This window comes from Gymnoscopelus microlampas (assembly GCF_963454915.1).
Source record: "Gymnoscopelus microlampas genome assembly, chromosome: 6".
Classification (NCBI taxonomy): Eukaryota; Metazoa; Chordata; class Actinopteri; order Myctophiformes; family Myctophidae; genus Gymnoscopelus; species Gymnoscopelus microlampas.
In genome coordinates this window covers 53097221-53117676 of record NC_139943.1, presented here as the reverse complement: position 1 = coordinate 53117676, position 20456 = coordinate 53097221, and the positions used below count along the sequence as shown (strand labels likewise).

Below are 20456 nucleotides of genomic sequence, written 5' to 3'. Positions count from 1 at the left end.
AGATCAGGAAGCAGGCCGCGCTTTACCCAATCAAATGTAGTGGGTGGGATTTACGTGTGGGCCGTTCGTTCCCCACTGGAAACAAACCGAAACTCATTTAACAATAGCGTCCTCGAAGCCGACAAGACCACAGAAAGTTAGTAACATTTTAAATTGCTCTTTCATCATAGAAACAAGTGGGCTTATAACCAAAACGATCCATGTTCTCTGGGAGAAATGGTGTTAAGTGTTCCGTGGAGAGATATTGTTAGTGGGAATGAAAACATAGTCGCACCATCCGGAAGTGAAAGGCTGAAGGCAGAACAAAACCCCGGTTTATAGCAGATCTATAAGCTCATAGCATGGCACTCTGCCACGCTATGAGCTTGTATATCTGCTGTTTTTTTAATAGCCAAATAAATCTTAAAATGACACGGATGCGTTCCCGGCCTTAATGGACTAAAGTTGCAGACTGATAGATTCTAGAAGAAGGATCATGCTGGTGAGAGAGCTCAGAATATAGGTGCTGTATCACTCGTTGAGATTGATGGAAGCTTTTCTGGGTCTGCATATAGAACATTGGTTCTCAAAGTGGGGTCCGGGGTCATTTTAACCAATTTTTCCATTTAGGTTGGCTATTCAAAAATAGCAAATCTGGCTTCCTAGTTTTGACAATGATTTCAACATGTTCTCAGCTCAAAACATCTTTGTAAAGATATGGTTTCACATGATATTTTAGGTAAATAGATGTGCGTTTCCAAAGCCCACAAAATAGCCTTTTCTCTGCTTTCTGTTATTTTGGGGCGAAAACCTCGGCGGGTGGATCTTTGTGAAGAATAATATTCTATGATTTTTCAAAGGTTAGTGAAAACACTCGGAAATCGCTGGCAAGGGCAGCTATAGACAATGTGTTTGTCTGCCAGCTAATGAGTTAATATGAACTTAAATAACATACTGTGCTATGTACGTAAATAGATGACAGCTGACTCCTCCTGCAGCAGCTGAGGATGTTTATCTCTCCTGTTCTTGCGATCTCCTGTGTGTGTGTGTGTGTGTGTGTGTGTGTGTGTGTGTGTGTGTGTGTGTGTGTGGGGGGTTTCCTGCTGTGGGTAGGTTCCTGCTTACCTGCTGTGAGAAGTTTCCTGCTTAGTGTCAGGGGTTCGTGCCATGTGTTAATGCAGAGGGTGTTAATAAACTCTGAGTTAAACAAAGGGTTCATGACTATGTAGGAAGCCATTGGGGGGGTAGCTCGTATGTATAAGCTGAGACCATTCAGTGTTCTGAGTAGAGCCCGACCGATGCCAGATTTTTGGGTCCGATGCCGATGCCGATTTTGAGAATCCTGGACCACCGATTGCCGATGTTTTTGACCGATATTTTGTAATTAAATAAAATAATAAAAAATATTTTTCAAAAACGTATAAACTTAGTTTTTTCATTAAAGTTAAGAATACAAGATTGAGAACATTTAAATAAAATGCAATCACATTATTACAAATAAACATGAATACAATTATTTGAAAACTTTAGTTACTAGTCACTTTGTAGATTTGAATTATTAATATTATTACTAAACATACATTAACCACAAGTCTTCAGCCCTTTTTAAACTTTGGCTATTTGCAGTGGTGGAAAGTAACTATAGTACATTTACTAAGTTACTGTACTTAATACAATTTTGTACTAGGTATTTCTACTTCACTTGAGTATTTCCAATACTTTTACTTCTACTCCACTACATCTCAGAGGCAAATATTATACTTTTACTCCACTACAATTATTTGAAAACATTAGTTACTAGTTACTTTGAATATTTTGATTATTATTACAAAACATACATTAATCACTTCAGCCCTGTATAGGGCCATTTGAAAATCGCCGATCTACAAGCTTGTAGATCTGCTATTTTCAAAATATTTTCATACATTTGAGAACTTGAAATTGATTGAAATTTGATGCCAATACTTTTGTACTTTTACTCAAGTACATTTTGAATTCCAGACTTTTACTCGTAACAGAGTATTTCTATATTGCAGTATTGATACTTTTACTTAAGTAAAACATTTTAGTACTTTTTCCACCACTGGCTATTTGAAAATAGCAGATCTACAAGCTCACAACATGTTGCTATGCAGTGCGTTGTGAGCTTGTAGATCTGCTATGTTCAAAACATTTTCATACATAATGATAAGGGCTGTAGTGCACTTCTAAATTTAGGTTTTAGTCAATCAATTGATTTAGTTTGTTTTCATATTACATTGACACGACGCTGTCACCGCATCCTGCAAGAGACGTGCCCATACAGAGCCCGTGCATCGATTGGTTGTGAAATCGCCCTGACAACCAAGAACAACCAATAAAACCCACAACTGTCCCTTCGGACTGTAGGATCTATTCTAAAATATGGGATTCTAAAACTTGAGCGTCGAGTCCCTCAGACTTGAGGCTTTGAGCACAACACAACTGTGTCCTTGTATTTTAGTTATGAACAAAGTCTTGCTGAGAGCAAAATGAACGGCCCAAGGTAAGGGTAATGCTTTACAAAGTTGTAAGAGGAATCCCTTCATCTGACTGACTATCTTGTCCGCGTCTTATGAAAAGTGAAAGTTAATGAAACGCGCCCCAAATCACGCTCACCCCCATTCTTTTTCGCGGACCCACGGTTCTTGCATTTGTTTGATGATAAGGTTGGAACATAGTTTTAATGGGGTTACGTTTAGAAATAAGGTTAGGTAGGTTTAGGCATAGTTTACTGAAGTTACGTTTGTGAATACCGCCGGATTTGCTCCGGGGCGACTGTGTTTTAGGGCGACTGTGTTTTGGGGCGAGAGTTTTGGTATTCTCCGTGAGAGTCGGGTGCAACTGCCAAGCAGCACTCCTCCGCTCAGAAACAGCGTGGAGATGTTAAATTAACGTCTCAGACAGACGTTAATATATATTTATTTAGCGATATACAAGTAGCTTAGAAGATTGTAGTAGCCTATGCCCAATTGCCCATAAAAATATATAGGCTACCTTACCTGTTGCATCATGATCCATACATTAACAATGAGCCTCGCATGGAGTCATTCATATCATTTATTAATTCATTGAGCTTATAGGTCTCTCTGGAAGGCATTGTAGTGGTAGATAACTTTAATCTCACTCATTGAGAGATTGTTGAGAAAAACAAGCAATCTTTGTGGAGTTCTCATAAATAAATATAAACACCTTTACCGCAGCTGCGCAGCAATTTCACAATCAGTGAAAATATTAATGACAAAAACATCGGAACATCGGGGGAAATAATGACCGATGTCCGATATTGACATTTGGGTCAAAAATGACCGATACATCGGGCTCACCGATGTATCGGTCGGGCTCTAGTTCTGAGAGCCGGACCCGGGGGTATTCCTATTACATGTCTCTCCTTACTCGAGTAAAATCGCAAAATACTTTGAAATCTGAATTCTTGTCCTGCCTCAATGTGTGTATGTTTTTGAGCACCCTCTGTTATGCGTCCTCTACTGTAGCATCGACCCGAAACCAACCACAGCCATGTTCGTCTTGGTGAACATGGAACGAACATGGTGTTTGTTTTTCGCTTGTTTTTCGCAAAAAAATGGCTTGAGTTGAATACTTTTCTCAACTGACTAAATATTAAAATTGTGTCGCTCAAGAAAAAAATTACACTTTGGCTATTCAAATAGATAGATATACAGATATCTGGGCAGATATACAAGCTCATAGCTCGTCTGTTTTTTTTGGTAATCGTGACATTTTTTGCTAGTCTTTGAATGTATTTTAAAGCAAATCTTTGCTTCTGGATGTCCGTGGCACAAAATACTTTTGAAAAGGATGAAATGAAGCCGGCAGCTTTGCTACAGCACATCATTGGTCCTAGGAGCTGGCCGTGGTGCTGAAACAGCCATCTGTACTGTGTACCACGGAAGTGGACCTGGCCTGTGCCACCACCACAATCAGAGAAGAGAGGCTTCTATCTTCTTTTACCTATGTCATCCGAGTACAGGGGAGAGGAGGCAGTGCAGACCATAAGAACAGGCCCAGATCAAACCTTTGTGGAGCCCGGGGCGGGGATACAACGCGGTTCGGTGTCGTTTTGTCTTGGGAGGGGTGCTGCGGAAAGTTTATCGCTTCACCTGCGGGGTTGAGGGTTTAAGGGGATATTTAACTTTCAAATGAAATATATTAAAAATAAATGGAAAAAGTAATGGAAAAATCACGGCCCCCTCACGCATTAGAATGTCCTTCAAATGCATTAGGGGGCCGTGATTTTTCCATTCCTTTTTTCATGTATTTTTTAATATATTTATTTTATATGAAAGTGAAATATCCCTTTAATGGCCGACGCGTTCACACCGTTTTACTGCTACTTCAGCAGCCCCCGCGACACTATTTTGCCGCTGTTACTTGCACCAGTCCCACTCTTTTTCTTTCTTTCATTTTTTGTGCCAGGCGTTTTGGCAGCCCCATAAAGCCTGTACATCAAGACGGGCCTGCATGGGAAGATGTGCCTTTTCCCTCGGAGAACAATAACTCTGTATTATCTTATACTTTGGAGTAGATGTGGCAGCAGGTTGAATCATACTCTAGAGACAAGTAAACACTGGAGGTGGTAATAATGACCCCTGCTGTCATCTCTGGGCTGCCGCGTCCATCCTGTTTGTTTTGCAGGTGGCTCGTTAGCGTCATTTGGAACACCTGAGGAACCCACGTACAGTATAAGTCTGACAGATGCAGTCTGACATCCCTCTCTGCTGCTCTGCATGTCACTTTTTGGTTTGCAGTTTGTTTTGTTATGTTGTTTTAGTATATATATATATATATATATATATATATATATATATATATATATATATATATATATATATATATATATATATATATATAGTTTTTTTTAATGGTAAAAATAGACAAACAATTTGGCAGAAATAGGTGCAAATAGCAAATTGCTGTGTGTGTGTGTGTGTGTGTGTGTGTGTGTGTGTGTGTGTGTGTGTGTGTGTGTGTGTGTGTGTGTGTGTGTGTGTGTGTGTGTGTGTGTGTGTGTGTGTGTGTGTGTGTGTGTGGACACACATTTAAGGCGGGGTACGTAGTGTTTTAAAAGAAGAATAAATGTAATTTAGACTTCTCAGTAGGCAGAGATCTGTGATCATCTTGGCCATGTGAGACTACCTTAGCACCTAGTGGTGTAAATTGACCTCAGGTCTCCTTTGTTGTAGCCACAAGTTAAAGGTAGGGTATGTGATATTTTTGGGTTAAAACAAAACGCGTTTTTGTTAAAAGGTTAAAGTTCTATGTTCTGATAGTAATCATTGCTATAGAGTATTTGTCCAGCTACAGGGGTCCCCATGTCTCTCCAGCTCTTTAATAAACAGAAAATACATTTCCAGGTAGGTGTCTAAGTGACACAATATCAGTCAATCAGGAGAGAGTACCCATTTATCGGGTTCATTTTTATAGTGTTCCAGTTCGTCTGCTCATTTATTTGTGTCATCACTTCCAATTTCACTTGTTTATCCTCAATCATGTGTGAGTTCTCTCTCCTTGATTGGATAAAATTGGTGTCCTGACCTGAAAATGCATTTTCTGTTTAATAAAGAGCTGGAGAGACGTGCAGACTCCCGTTACAAACACTCTATAGCAATGAATACTATCACAATATATAGCTGTTAAACACTTATTTTACCCAAAGAAAATCACTTGCTCTACCTTTAACACTTTCACTGCCAGACTTATTTCTGGCTGTGTGCACCCACTGCCAGCGATTTTTTGATTTTCTTACCTTTTCAAGTGGTCGCAGAATATTTATCTCCAGTATGATCGATCGTTTCACTGTGCTTCCGCGAAGAAAAAAAATGTCATCGCAACCTCCCGTTTGCTTGTTATCCGCCGTTGAAAATAGCATGTCTCGCCAAAGAGATACAGGCGATTTCTCAAATACTTTAAACAGCAAGTCAATGGAGCAGTAAATCTTGAGTTCTCCTGGTTCTGTGTGAATACAAAAAAATATATATATTTTTTTTCTTTAAATGATATTTTAAAATGTCCTTGGCAGGCAAGTGTTGGATTTGAAAGGACACACATTCACTCTTCCATTTGGAATAGCCTCCAACCTGCTTACAGTCTCCTGAAAAGGCCTTCTTGAATTAAACCGGAGATGGCATGTCTGTCTTTTTTTGTTGTTGTCTTGAGTTGTAAAAAAGTAAAAAAAAAAAAGATAAGAATATGGAGATAAGAGCTTTCTGCCCGACATCAACAATATGGTAGCAGATAATGCTGAACCATGAGTAACGTCCTTGACATCAAACATTTCAACTGTCACTCTACAGGAAAAAAAAACATGTAGCCTACTGTACCACTGAGCAGTGGCGTCGTTAGGCGGGGGCTTCGGTGGCTATAGCCACCAATGTTTTATCCAAAGCCACCAATATATATATATATTTTTTTTTAATTATATATCTATAACCCTAACCTAACCCTACCCCTAACCCTAAAACCGAAATAAAGTAACAAAAAACGGGGAAAAAGTACCCGAATCCGCCGAAATCCGCGAAAAAAAATTGTGCGCGCGCAGGGGGGGGCACATGCATGCAACGCATGTGGCCGTTGCCTGGTGGGCTAAGCCCCCAACCTAGTAGAGACCTAGCGACGCCTCTGCCACTGAGATTCAGACCTGGGTGTTTTCCTTGCCTACCCTTTTGTCCACTCAGCCAGGTCTCTGTGTGTGTGTGTTAGGAAACATGGATGTACTTTGGAGATGCTAGCTACAGTATGTACGGTCTTTACTGCACATTGTTGTATTCTGTTCTTCTGTATCCATGTTGAACAGGCTGTGAAACCAAATGTCCCTCTGGGACAAAAACATCGAATTGAATCGAATCTACCCCCGCGATCCAGCCTGATGGAATTGGACCTGATCTAGTAGCAATATTGCTGCCATACAGTGGCCCTTCATATCATGTACTGTAAAGTGATGCAGACTAATAGGGCTCCGGGGGTGAATTTGATTTCAGGCATGGACTGTGAGGCTGGTCAGCCTGCCGGGCTGACCAGGCACCACCCTCTGTGGTGTCGTTTTCAAAATGGTTTATAACTGATTCCCACCCTGTTTTTATGCCAGTAATCTCTCAAGAACAGATTCTGCTCTCCGCTTGAATCTGTCGCGAGCGTCCGTCATAACGTGTACGCACTGACCTACAAGTGGGCGTGCCTTCAGATCAGGAAGCATGCCGTGCTTTACCCAATCAAATGTAGTGGGCGGGATTTACTGTCTGCGCTCTGCTTCCCACTAAAAACAAAACCGAAACTCATTTAACAATAGCGTCCTCGGAGCAGACAAAACCACGGAAAGATATTCACATTTTAACTTGCTCTTTCATCATAGAAACAAGTGGGCTTATAACCAAAACGATCCATGTTCTCTGTGTTCCGTGTAGAAATATTGTTAGTGGGAATGAAAACATAGTCGCACCACCGGAAGTGAAAGGCTGAAGGCAGACCAAAACCCCGGTTTCCTTACTCACGTCTGCTCCATTGTCCTCGGCCCAGAGCCAAGTGAGAAGAGGGCGCTGTTTTTCCTTTTCTTTTCGCGATGGGTTCCCAGATTGTTATGCCAGTGGTTCTCAAACTTTTTCATGTCAAGGACCCCCAAATTGATATGCATTTGGCCGTGGACCCCCATCTGAAAATGTTTTGTGACGGGGACCAGAACTTAAAAATTCTGTATCTCGGCTCCTGAGTACTTTTTCTTTCAATGAAAAATCTCTGGCAGTGGGCAAACGCGGCCAAAAATAATTCAGGCAGTGAATGAGTTAAATAGCCACGGTAACACATTTAGCTGGGGACCCCCTGGGGGTCCCAGGAGAACCACTGCGTTATGCAACTTGGAAGAGGAGAACAGGCGTTTGGCTATTACACCCAGCTTAAGGGATCATGACTGTGACACCCACCCACAGCTGTGGCTTTTCCTTCTATAATCTCACAAACATGTTTGATACATGTCGGCCTTCTTGCATCCGAGCATGACAACATTTTGTCCATCTTTTTAGTTTGTTTTTGTTGTTGTTTTGCCACATCTCTCTCCCTCTAACCACAGTTCAAAGGAGCGTGACTTTAGTGCCACAAAAGCGCTAGATTATCCCCTTTAAGAGTCTGCCACGGTGGCAGCTACATCTGTCACTAACCTCTTCATCCGCTCGAGGCTTGCCCATTTCCATTTATCTCCATGCAGAGAGACCCCTTTCTCTCTTTCTGCCTCGTCTCTGTCCCCCTGAATCATGTTTTCAGAGAAACGTTTCTTTACAGTCGGCAACCATTCATGGCGGTGAGGTCCGTCCCCCGTTGCGTCGACATCTCACCCCCCCCCCCCCCCCCCCCCTTTAGAAACGACTTCCTTTTTTTTGTCCTCAGGGCAAGCACCTTTGTCTCTCTCTCCCCTCCTGTCTTTCTAGTTTGAAGTGTCTTTGTTACGCACCATTACTCCTGACAAGTGTCGGCCATTCATCTCCATCTGCTGTCGCTCCACAGGCTCAACCCCCCGCCCCCCCCCCCCCCCCCCCCCCCCGCCCCCCCCAAACGCATCATCATCAGCCGAACCCCTGAGATGGAACCAAATCAAATCGGTGGCATCGTGGAGTAAATACCAAAGTCTCAGCTTCACCCATTGAGGCCTGAGGTTCCGATTCTGCAAAATCTCTTCTGAATCCTAACGTTTTTCTGTAAAACGTATGTTTCTATATCAGTGGTTTTCAAACTTTTTCATATCAAGGACCCCCAAATGTATGTATTTGGTCGCCGACCCCTATCTCAAAATATGTTGTTCCAGGGACCCCCAGAAGCAAAGATTTGAGTTAAAAATGTTTGCTTTAAAAGAATATATATTCAAAGATTTGCACACATTTTCATAATAAAAAAAATAGCAGATCTACAAGCTCATAGCGCGGCACTCAGTGCCGCGCTATGAGCTTGTAGATCTGCTATTTTTGAATAGCCAAAGTGTAATATAATGCTTTTTAACTCAAATCAACAAGTGACACATATGCGTTCCAGGTCTTAATAGGTTAAACCCTCTAGTCTTAGAGAACTGGACTTGGTGCAGGCGGCATGGCAAGGGAGAGCTATTGAAATTGGAAGCTCACACGGAACAACACAATTACCTGCAGTTCCCATTAGTGGCCCAGCAGATGCCGCTATTTCAACCTCCTGCGGGCTGCGGAAGCAATTACACTCCATTCAAGTGAATGAGGTTTTGGCCTGGACTTTACACTTCATTTTATTACCTTTTAGTTAACATTTTCACAAATACTTTTATACTGCCTCCCCCTGGTCAGCCAAGGCCCCTGATGGAGGGGAAAGGAACTGGTTGGAATAACGTGTTCCATCCACGCGCTACGTCCAACCAGGTAAATTCCCCCCTTTCAGGTGATAAGAAGCGGCCTGCTTGCTCTTCATGCATTGAAGGAGGCATGAGCTTCAGCTTGGGCTCTCCCTAGGCTGGCAGAGGGAGAGTAGCGCCCATGATTACATAGGCAATTGGCACTGGGTGAAAAAATATGGGTTACAAAATCGTGGGATAGAAAAATAAAATAAATACTTTTATGATTTCAATCGCTAGTTTAACTCATTCAGTGCCACGTAAATAAATAAATAATTGCCAATAGTGCCAGCAAGTTTTAGTTTTTCATAACTTTTCAAGTAGCCACAGAATACTTATCTCCAGTATGATCTGTCCCCCCGATTGTTGCTGAACACGGCCGTTTTCTCTCTGCTTCAGCGTGAGAGAAAAAAGCGTGTCACTGCGACCCTCCGTTCTTTAGTTATTGGCTGTTGAGTATAGAGCGTGCCAAAAATCCTGAAGGGGGCGTCAACAAGTGTCTTTTGGTAGCAGCGGACATCTTTGAGGGGTATAAACCAGGTTGACTTAACATTGCCCAAAACAAACATGTCTGCGCTACTATATCTGCAGTCTACTCTGCACTCACAGTATGTCAAAGATTTCTTTCCAACGATCTGCCAGGAGAGGTTATTTTCTGTTTTAAGTTGTAGTTATTGCCCGCTGTGCACAGTTGTTCCTAGATTTGGAAGGCACTAGACTTCAAAAGTTGAGTCAGGGCTCCAGACTATATAGAGCTATATCTTGACACGCTGGGAAATTATATAAATAGTGTCCTGGATGCTTTAAAACCTGTTTGGGGTTCGCCACGGGGATGAAAATGTGTGCTTTCACTTCAAATCATGTCATCAAAGAGGAAGCTTTGTAAGTGGAATATAAACAAGGGGAGAGTTCTGGTCAGTGTTGCAATGTCTGCTTATTAATAGCCACTTTGGGCTTGTTTTTCTGTAAAGTTGCTTGTAAATGTTGCGGGTTGCGTTTTTTTGGGGCTTTTTTCTAAAGTGTAGTTGCTTATTTTGGGCCTGTTTCCTAATGTCGTTTAAAACCAGTGGTTCTCAAACATTTCCATGTTAAGGACCCCCCCAAATTAATTTGTTTGTCCACGGACCCTCCCCAAATCTGAAAATATCTTGTGCCAGGGACCCCCTTATAAGATGTGTGTTGTTAAAGTGTTACAAAAAAAATCTAAATGTTTAACTTTTTGTCTTTTTTTTGTTCTTAAAAATACCAAATCTACACGTCGTGATCTTGTAGATCGGCTATTTTCAAATATCCGACGCATATAGGTTTAAAGTGCCTATTATAGAGTACAGAAGTCCTGACATCACTCGTCCATCCCCTGGTTCGTAAAGTAATTTCGCCATGGAGAATAACATTGGGTCATCTTAGAATCGTCTCATATAAGAATTGTGGTCCAAAAATAAACAAACTGTCTCTGCGATATTGTCAGGGAGGTGGCTCTGTATCGTTTATGTTGTTATGTTGTTTTCATAGACCTGGTTGTTTATTTCTCTCACAAGATCTGGTACCGTTGGCAGACGTATTACATAGCATTGCATGCCAGACACACACACACACACACACACACACACACACACACACACACACACACACACACACACACACACACACACACACACACACACACACACACACACACACACACACTCTCTAATTTATGCTTACTAGACCATACCCGGTGAAGGGCGCCCTTCACCATACCCGGTGAAGGGCGCGCGTCCCCTCGTATATATATAAAAATTTGCTATATAAAAGAGCAAAATAGGCTTGCTATTTTCTGTTGCCCTGCAGCAGGCTTGAGTATATTTTTGATGGCATTTTACACCACTAACAACATTAATCAGAGAATCACACGTCTTTGTCACAACTCGTGTTTTGTCTTTTTTAACCAACACAGTACAAAGTACTGGACACACAGATGACACACAGGTCATAGATGACTCAGGTCATAAACCTGGAAATACAGGAAAATAAACATTGTATTACCATATATTCATAGCATATATGATTCACAATTAAACAGCAGGTAATGTAGCACAGTCTATCACAGTAGAACCGAAATAGCAGAAAATGACTACAATACCCATGAGGCATTCTGAACCATGAGCCAACAACGCGTCGCCCCAGCTACCATTAAGTTACAGTGTCCAAGTTACAATACACAAAATACACCAAAATAATACTTTTCAATGGACTACTTGGGTAGCACTGATAATATTAACCACAGTAAGGTTCATAAAGTGTGTTGATGAAACGTTTACATTGTTGATTAAGTCACGATGACGACGTTAGCATTAGCGTTAGCCGCATGCTAGCGCAAAACGTCCGTTAGCTTAGCATCACGCTAACGGCTCATATGAACTTGGTTTGGCTAATAAACATTAATCCCAACTAACGCCAACACAGTAATGGATGTAAACATACACAGACATGCTTTGGACATTATTATCAGGTTGCATGTTAGTGGTATGGGGTTCGTTTGGTTTGGCCTCGTTTTCATAGACCTCGTTGCTTGTTTCTCTCGCGAAACCTGTGGCCATGTTTCCCATTCAACCCGGAAAAAAACCCTAGGTCCGCTGCCACTACTGCTCCCGGTTTGGCTACAGTGGGAAACATGGCCACAGGCTGACTAAATAAGCGATTTAAACGGGTAGTTTCGCTGGCGACCTAAAATATTATGCAGGCGACCAAACCTTAAACATCCGTGCGGTTTAGAATCTACCATTAGTTTTGGGATACGATGTATACAAAAGGGTAAACAGCGGAGCCTTGGCGGACGTTCGCCCGATCCTGGAAGAGAACGACATAGAACCGTTCTTTATGGAGCTAATGTGCATCGTGTGTGGGGAAACAAATCTGGAGTGTTTACTTTCCACAGCAGAGAGTGGGCGGGGTCTATGGTGTAGCGTCGGCGTCGGTGTTGCCATGTCCGCCGATTGTAAGCGCTTTAGGGCCAATGTTGGTGTTATAGGGTTCGTTTGGTTTGGCCTCGTTTTCATAGACCTCGCTGCTTGTTTCTCTCGCGAAACCTGGCACACAACGACGCATGCGCAGTTTGATCAAGAGTCCACCCTACCACCAACCACCTACCACCAACCACCAACCACCACCGTGAGCTTACTAGAATTATAATAGGATCATAGGATCTGGCCAGGCTGATGATCTCAATATTTCGTCACACTTGAAGTGTGGCGTGTTAATAAACATAAAAGACATAATCTGTTGGACAGAGGAAGAGACTTTAAGCATCTTACATATTTCTTATTACATTACATACATGTTATGTCGTGTTGGTTATCGCATCAAGAATCAAAGAGAAGGGTTTATTTGTCACTCATACAGGTATGGGCTGAATTTTTTTTGTGGAACATGCTCACCAAGACTGCTTGAAGTAATAATAATAATAATAATAATAATGGACTGTAATGAAATAACATAGAATAGAATAAAATATTGCTTAGCAGCAATGGGAAATGTGCAGAATGGGGGAAGGTGGGTGTACAATTGAATGTACGGTGAGCTAATAAATACGCATACATATACATCAAATAACACTTTTGTATCTATGTGCATTAGTGCAAGGGTTCCAAAACCTTTAAGGCCACAACCCCCCACACTAATCATATTTGAACTGGGGACCCCCCACCCTGACAAGCACATGGAATTTAGTTTGACTCAGTTCCACAGATAAATATTGTGAAAATAGCCGAACTATAAGCTCACAACGGCGTTGTGAGCTTCTAGATGCTATGTTCACAATGTTTGCCTCTTTCTTACGTAATGTTTGCCAATTTGGCATTAAAAGGGTCTTAAAAGTCATTCAATTGTAACTTTAGAAATGTGCAGATACCCTGTATACACTTATACTGTATGTTGGTTTGTTTACTTTTTTTGTGAGAAAACATTGTTGCACATTTAAGCTAATCATATGGGGACCCCCAGTTTGGGAACCACTGCATTAGTGTGAGCAAAGCAAGCGATTTTCATTTGGGGACAGCTTCTCTACACAGTTCTAGGATGGATTAGGGGGAAAGAACGTTGGTCTGAAGCCTTGGGAGAGAACTGGAGCACAGAGACCTTGTTATAAATGGACAGTATTAGGTTGAAGCAAACACTCTGACACTTCAATGCAGTAGTTTGTCCTCTGGCTCCTCAAGTACAATTGCACTGGCTTTAGGAGGATACAACACCAGCGATACAACACACAGCTCACTGTAAATAAAATCACTCAATCAATCAATCAATCAAAACAAAACACTAGAACATTAATGTGTACAGTGACCTCCAGTCAGTCGCAGTGTTGATTTCGTTGACTAAAACTATGACGAAAATGTTAGTGAGGGACTAGTGGAGAAGAGATCCAGCAGAACTAAAAGACGAGTCATTTTATGTTTCGTTGCGCTGGGGTGTTGCGCTCTGAAAATGGCAGATCTACAAGCTCACAATGCGGCGCACTGCGACGCGTTGTGAGCTTGTAGATCGGCTATGTTCGGCATGCACCCAAGTGTAAAACCAGGCAAAAACCAGGCATTACGACGCCATCAAGGCACCGCCAAAATTCATTTTAGTCGACAAAATGAACTGTAGATTTAGTCGAATAAAACAAGACAAAAACTAAAACATTTCAGATGACTAAAATATGACTAAAACTAAATGGAATTTTATTCAAAAGACCATGACTAAAACTAAATCAAAATCTGTCAAAATCAACACTGGTCAGTCAGTACCAAGCTAACGTGTGGCTAGAGTCATGCAGAAAAAAACATGTCTAAAAGAACATGGAGCTACGGACGGTGACCCGAAATATTCTCCCGGCCGTTGCTTCCCAGAAATGTTTGTCTGCAGACAGAGGCTCAACGAGTCTACAGTACCTTCCAGCAGCCGCAGGCAGGCTGATGCATCTTTTATGTATAATTACAAAGGCGCTCTCTAGCCTGAAGCGAGACATAAATACGTGTGCTGCTATAACACCACAGGGCACCATATAAAGAAAGAGAATGGGTAGCACTTTATAATAACTTATGAGATAAGAAATCTAGCCACCTTTTTTTTTATTTCCAAGAAGAAGTTTGCAGTATTTGTATTGGGTTATATATCAGTCCATCTGGTTCGTGTGGCTTCACGTAATCTAATCTAGCTATTATTTTATGATAATAAAGCGTGCTTGTCCTTGCCAGTTCTTCCAGCATTGCAAATAAGGCCTCAGGAAGTTAAACAGGAAACGGGGGTTACGGGTGTAACCTATCAGTTCTAAAGTCGGGGTAGAGTTATTTGCACTTTATTTTCTCGCTGGTTGTGTTCGTTGAATAATCTTTAAAGCTACATTTGTCCAGAGTATTTCTGTAGCTCAAACACAGCAGAGTTTTTTGCTAAATTAAATGAACACTGCTAGAGGTCAGTTAGACGCGCCACCGCTACACGCTGAACTACATGTGTAGCCGACAGAAGCCAGTTCTTTTTTTATGACTTACATTTTATTAACGATTTTCCGTTTCACAAGCCATGAACCATAGTGCAGTGATAGAGACAAGCACACTTGCAAGTATAACTGGCTTGACCGGCAAGAAACGAATAATCACAATATCACATACCGTCCAAAATGCAGAAAATGCAATGGATGAAGGAAACGGACAACACACAAGATAAAACCCTATACTATACACACATCCCCAAAACAACTAAAGACAAAAAAAACTAATACAATTAAGACCAACAACCAGAAAACATAAAAAACAGGAGCTAAATTATACATGATTTCCTGGGCCACCGTGACCACCGTTCCCTCGCCACTGTAGTGACCATGACACCTTCGCACAGAAGCACTTTTTTTTTTACTGTTTGTCGGTGAGCTGACATCACGTACTGTACTACTGATGCCATGGGCTAATGCCTGTGACTTCTCTGATGCAGTGGAACAAAGACATGCTTGTGAATGAGTCTTTAGTGTAGGGGGGAGGTTGCAATACCAATTTCCATCCAAAGAAATATATTTCCGATGCAATTCTTTTCTCATCTCTTGTGAGAAAGATGAGGGTCCAGCCAGGCCACCCTCATTCTCCGGAAGGACACTTAGATATGGTCGTTGTCGGATGGAAGTCAAAAAGCCGTTTCTGTTTGTTATTACTAGAGGTTCACCTACGTCAGCGGTGGGCAACTTTGATGATGGAGAGGGCCACTATATTTTCACACTCACTCCAGAGGGCCACATTGCATATACTTTATTCAAAAATAGCCGATCTACAAGCTCAAAACGCATCGCACCGCGACATGCTTTGAGCTTGTAGATCAGATTTTTTTTGGGGGGGATCCTGTTTTTTTTGCTATTTTTGAATAGGAATTTAATTTCAAATGCATTTAGTTAAACTTATGTTAACTTTTTGAACTTAAATACAAATACTTTGGACAGAAAAAAGACAATAGAATTTTAATACTAGTCATTAAGCTACTAATATAGACTGAAGTAATTAAAGTGGGTCATGTTTGCAATTGGACCAGCTGAAATCAATAATATATCAGTAGTTCCTATATTAACCTGCAGGCCACATTAAGTGAAGGTGGGGGCCGCATGTGGCCCCCGGGCCGCCAGTTGCCCATGTATGACCTACGTTATGCCGATCCGACCATTATGTCTGAGTCATAGTGTCGGGGGCTTTGCTAGTGTACCCGTTGTACCTGTCTGTGCCCTTTTGTGCCCATATGGAGATAGGGTGTATCAGTCTGTCTACCTGTGCCCCTTTTATGCCCATATATGGTGATCCCTGATGTCATTAGCATATGCCCATACCCTGTATATTGGCATGCCCATATATGGGCATATTGGTTGGATCAGAGGTTCTGGACAACTGGATATCCGCATATCCACCCCTCCTCATTCAAAATGTTACTCAAGTAAGAGTACAAAAGTCATTGCTTTTAAATATACTTAAGTATTCAAAAGTACATGCTTTTAAAAATTCTTCAATTTGGATCATTATGACAGTATGTGCATATTGTATTACCGTATATAAGTTCATGTTTTATTTGTATGTTTGATATTGATATCTGCTGTATTCCTTTTTCAGTATTTATTGCACTTGATGCTTTGGCAATATTGTAACTGTTACATTCATGCCAATAAAGCAAATTGAATTGACTCCTCAACATGTGATTCTAATTTGGAGTTGATTGGATGTTGTGTTTGCGATACTTTTTGTTTTTTGGATAAGAAATAGGTCCCAGCCCGCCCACACATTTATGAATCCAATTACAGTCAAACATTATGGAGTTTCAGAACCCTGTTTGATGCTCATTGTCACATGACTCACAATACCAATTTGGTTAAAAAAAAAAGAAAAACCTGTTATCTGAAGCAAAGTGTTGGTGAAGGGGTGTAGGGGTGGATCATGTCCTGAAGGTCAGGAGGTAACGTGACCTTGACTGACTTGTAGGTCGTCACCAGTGTTTTGAACTGGATGAAGCGTCCTTGAGCAAGGCACTGAAGCCCTAACTGCTGCAGATAAGCAGGTTTTTAAAATAGTTACAATTATACTGTGTTATTTACACATTCTATTGTACATAAGGATTAATCCTGTCAATCAGTGTGATTGACAGGAGAGACGATCAGAGGAGCAGAGTTTGTACCATTAAGGTTCATACATGGACAGAAGTATGGGTGGAGTCTCTCAGTGAAGGTGCAGCCAGTGAAAGAGTAGAGATTAACTCTGGTCTCCACGTCATAAAAGGAGACCAGACCCTCCTCATAATCCACAAACACTCCCACTTTCTGGACCTTCTCTCTTACAGGGAGGAGGACATAACGGCCAGAACCAACACGAGCCCCGTACTTATTTCCATTCCTGAACCATATAGTCCAGTAACCACTGGTACTCAGATCGATGACTCCCTTCCTGTTGATGGACTCTCTGGCCACTCCTACATCCCACTCAGTCTTCCCTCCAACCTGAACCTCATAGTAAAACCTTCCTGAGGAGAAGCTTTGTTTTCCTAAGACACAAACACATGGAGAGAATCTCTCTTTGTTGTCTGGGAGATTCTTCCTTACGTTTCCATGACTCACTTGTTTTCCATCCTCAGACAGGATGAGTTCACAGTGTGCTGTATCAGGGTCCAGAGTTACATCCACCTCATATTGCTGGATCCTCCTCATCTCAGCACATCTTTTCTCACACAGCTTTCTCTCCATCTCTTGACTGAGTGTCTTCTCCAGGCGTCTAGAACTTTCCCAAACGGTGACGTCTCAAGTTACGATCCAGGAATGGTCGGCTTTGACTTCCACTCGTTGCTCTAATGGTTTCAATAGGTGGATATAAAGCCTGCTTCTCTTTCACTAATATCCACACACTGTGTGGAATCAGCCTTTAAATCCAGCTCCTCTAATCTCGACATCATCAAATATGACGTAATTTTCCCAAAAATTGAGTTCCATCTGACTCCAGACCCTCAACGTACTGTGATTGGACACATCAGGTAACCATGGCAACATAGCTGAATCGTTAGAGCCCGCCTGAGAAGGCAAAGGTCTCAGCAATAAGTCAAACCGTCAAACTCTATAGAGTAGTAGAAGTGGCCACGCCCAATCAGCAGCCATGATCATTAGTGAACCAGCGAATCAGTAAATGGTCGAGTGCCATAGCCATGTTCAATGCTGCTTCGATAACCTCTCGTCATCGAAAATAGCCGATCTACAAGCTCACAACACATCACTTCTGCTATGGATTGTGAGCTTGTAAGTCAGACATTTTCAGCATGCGAAGATGTCGTACGCCGAAGTATACGTCCAGCTTAACCACCCCATAGCTGCCTTCCCCTTGGATCTGCTCCTATTTTAACAGCATTTCTCAGTAACATGGCAATAGATTAACTAAGAGCCTGTGTCAGTGTCCTAACAAAGCAATGGATTAACTAAGAACCTGAGTCAGTGTCCTAACAAAGCAATGGATTAACTAAGAACCTGAGTCAGTGTCCTAACAAAGCAATGGATTAACTAAGAACCTGTGTCAGTGTCCTAACAAAGCAATGGATTAACTAAGGACTTGTGTCAGTGTCCTAACAAAGCAATGGATTAACTAAGGACTTGTGTCAGTGTCCTAACAATGGATTAACTAAGAACCTGTGTCAGTGTCCTAACAAAGCAATGGATTAACTAAGGACCTGTCAGTGTCCTAACAAAACAAGGGGGTCGACTGGAGACGTGGTGACAAATATTTCACTCAAATAACGTAAACAGTGTTGGCCAAGTTACTTTAAAAAAGTAACAATAGTTAAAGTTATAGTTACTAGTTAGGCTACTGCTCTCAAAAGGTATCTACAGTAGTTGAGTTACTTAAAAATAATAATAATACAATAAAATAAACAGCCAACCTAAAAGTACTCAGTACTTTACTAGTCTTCCTAGAAATGTACTCGGGTAAAAGTACAATATTTGTCTTGGAAATGTACTTGAGTAAAAGTAATACGTATCAAAACAATCTAATACTCAGGTAAAGTACAGATTCTCAAAATCTGTACTTAAGTACAGTACTCAAGTACATTTACTCTGTTACTGTCCACCACTGACATGCCTATATACTCTACGGGTGTATGGGGTTTGTTTATGGTTATGTCTGAGTCATAGTGACATGCCTATACATGGGCATATGGGGTTTGTTTATATGGTTATGTCTGAGTCATAGTGACATGCCTATATATGGGCATATGGGGTTTGTGAACGCTGGTCTTAGGACCTTGTTATCTCCTAACCAATCAGAGTGCTCCAAACCCAGGCGCTGGAATCCAGCGCCTGGGTTTGGCTCCGCCCTTCAAGACCATCGATTGGGCTCGTTCTTTCAGTCTAGAGTCATAGTGACATGCCTACATATGGTTGTATGGGGTTTGTGTATGGTTATGTCTGAGTCATAGTGACGTCAGAGGTCCTTCGGCCAGGCCGGTCCTCCCTTATGCCAAGTTTAATATAGGATTTGAAAAAAGTAAAATAGTGAAAGTATAACAGATCTACAAGCTCCCAACGCCTCACATCGTGGTGCGTTGTGAGCTTGTAGATCTGCTTATTTTCTCTACTTTTGTGCTACACTCTTGTATGATGATAGTGAAGCATCAATTTACGAAAAAAAAAACATCAAACAGACGGAGACACAAGGTTTCTGCACGACAACAGCAACCATAATAACGCACTGGCAGAGACGACGTGTTTCCATGGAGAGATATATCTCTTATATACACGCACACACACACACACACACACACACACACACACACACACACACACACACACACACACACACACACACACACACACACCAACTGTTATTTAGAGGACTATTTTTTTTTTAACCCATTGATACCTGGAACGCATCTGTGTCACTTTAGATGTCTTTGGCTATTCAAAAATAGCAAATATACAAGCTCATAGCGCGGCACCGAGTGCCGCGCTATGAGCTTGTAGATCTGCTATTTTTGAAAAATCTTGACTTTTTTTTTTTTTTTTTACTGTTAGGATTTAGAAAACATTTTAAAGAATCGCCTCAGGCCTTAATGGGTTAATGTATTTATGTATTTACTTTCTGCCATGCTGTTGCTGTTTGGAGCTGCAGTATATCGTTTCTGTCGGGTGGAAACCTCATTATGTCCAAAACTGTTACTTTAAAGGATTCAAATTCGAAAATAGCAAGTGTAGCAGATCTACAAGCTCGAAAAGCGTTGCTTGGCGCCGTGTTTCGAGCTTGTAGATCTGCTACTTTTGATGATTTTGTGTGACGCTGTTGTATGATCAAGTAGGACCGTTAATTTACCAAAAAACAAAACATACAAAGTTAGAATATGGAGATAAGAGGTTTTTCTTTTGCTATTGTGGTTTGAGTCGAGTCTTTAAGTTGTGACAGACACACACACACACACACACACACACACACACACACACACACACACACACACACACACACACACACACACTATATATATGAACGTACACACACTCTGAACACCTGCCTTTTGTTATTATGTGGAGCACATCATGTTTTGCTGTTGCAGTCAGATTGGTTTTGGAGCAGCAAGGCCAGACAGAGAC

The 20456-nt window shown here is 41.5% G+C and overlaps 1 protein-coding gene across 1 annotated transcript in view; it reads left to right on the top strand.

Annotated features, from left to right (window-relative positions):
• cadps2 (Ca++-dependent secretion activator 2) overlaps nucleotides 1–20456 on the top strand; it is a 377866-nt gene that overhangs the window by 144919 nt on the left and 212491 nt on the right. The window lies entirely within an intron of this gene.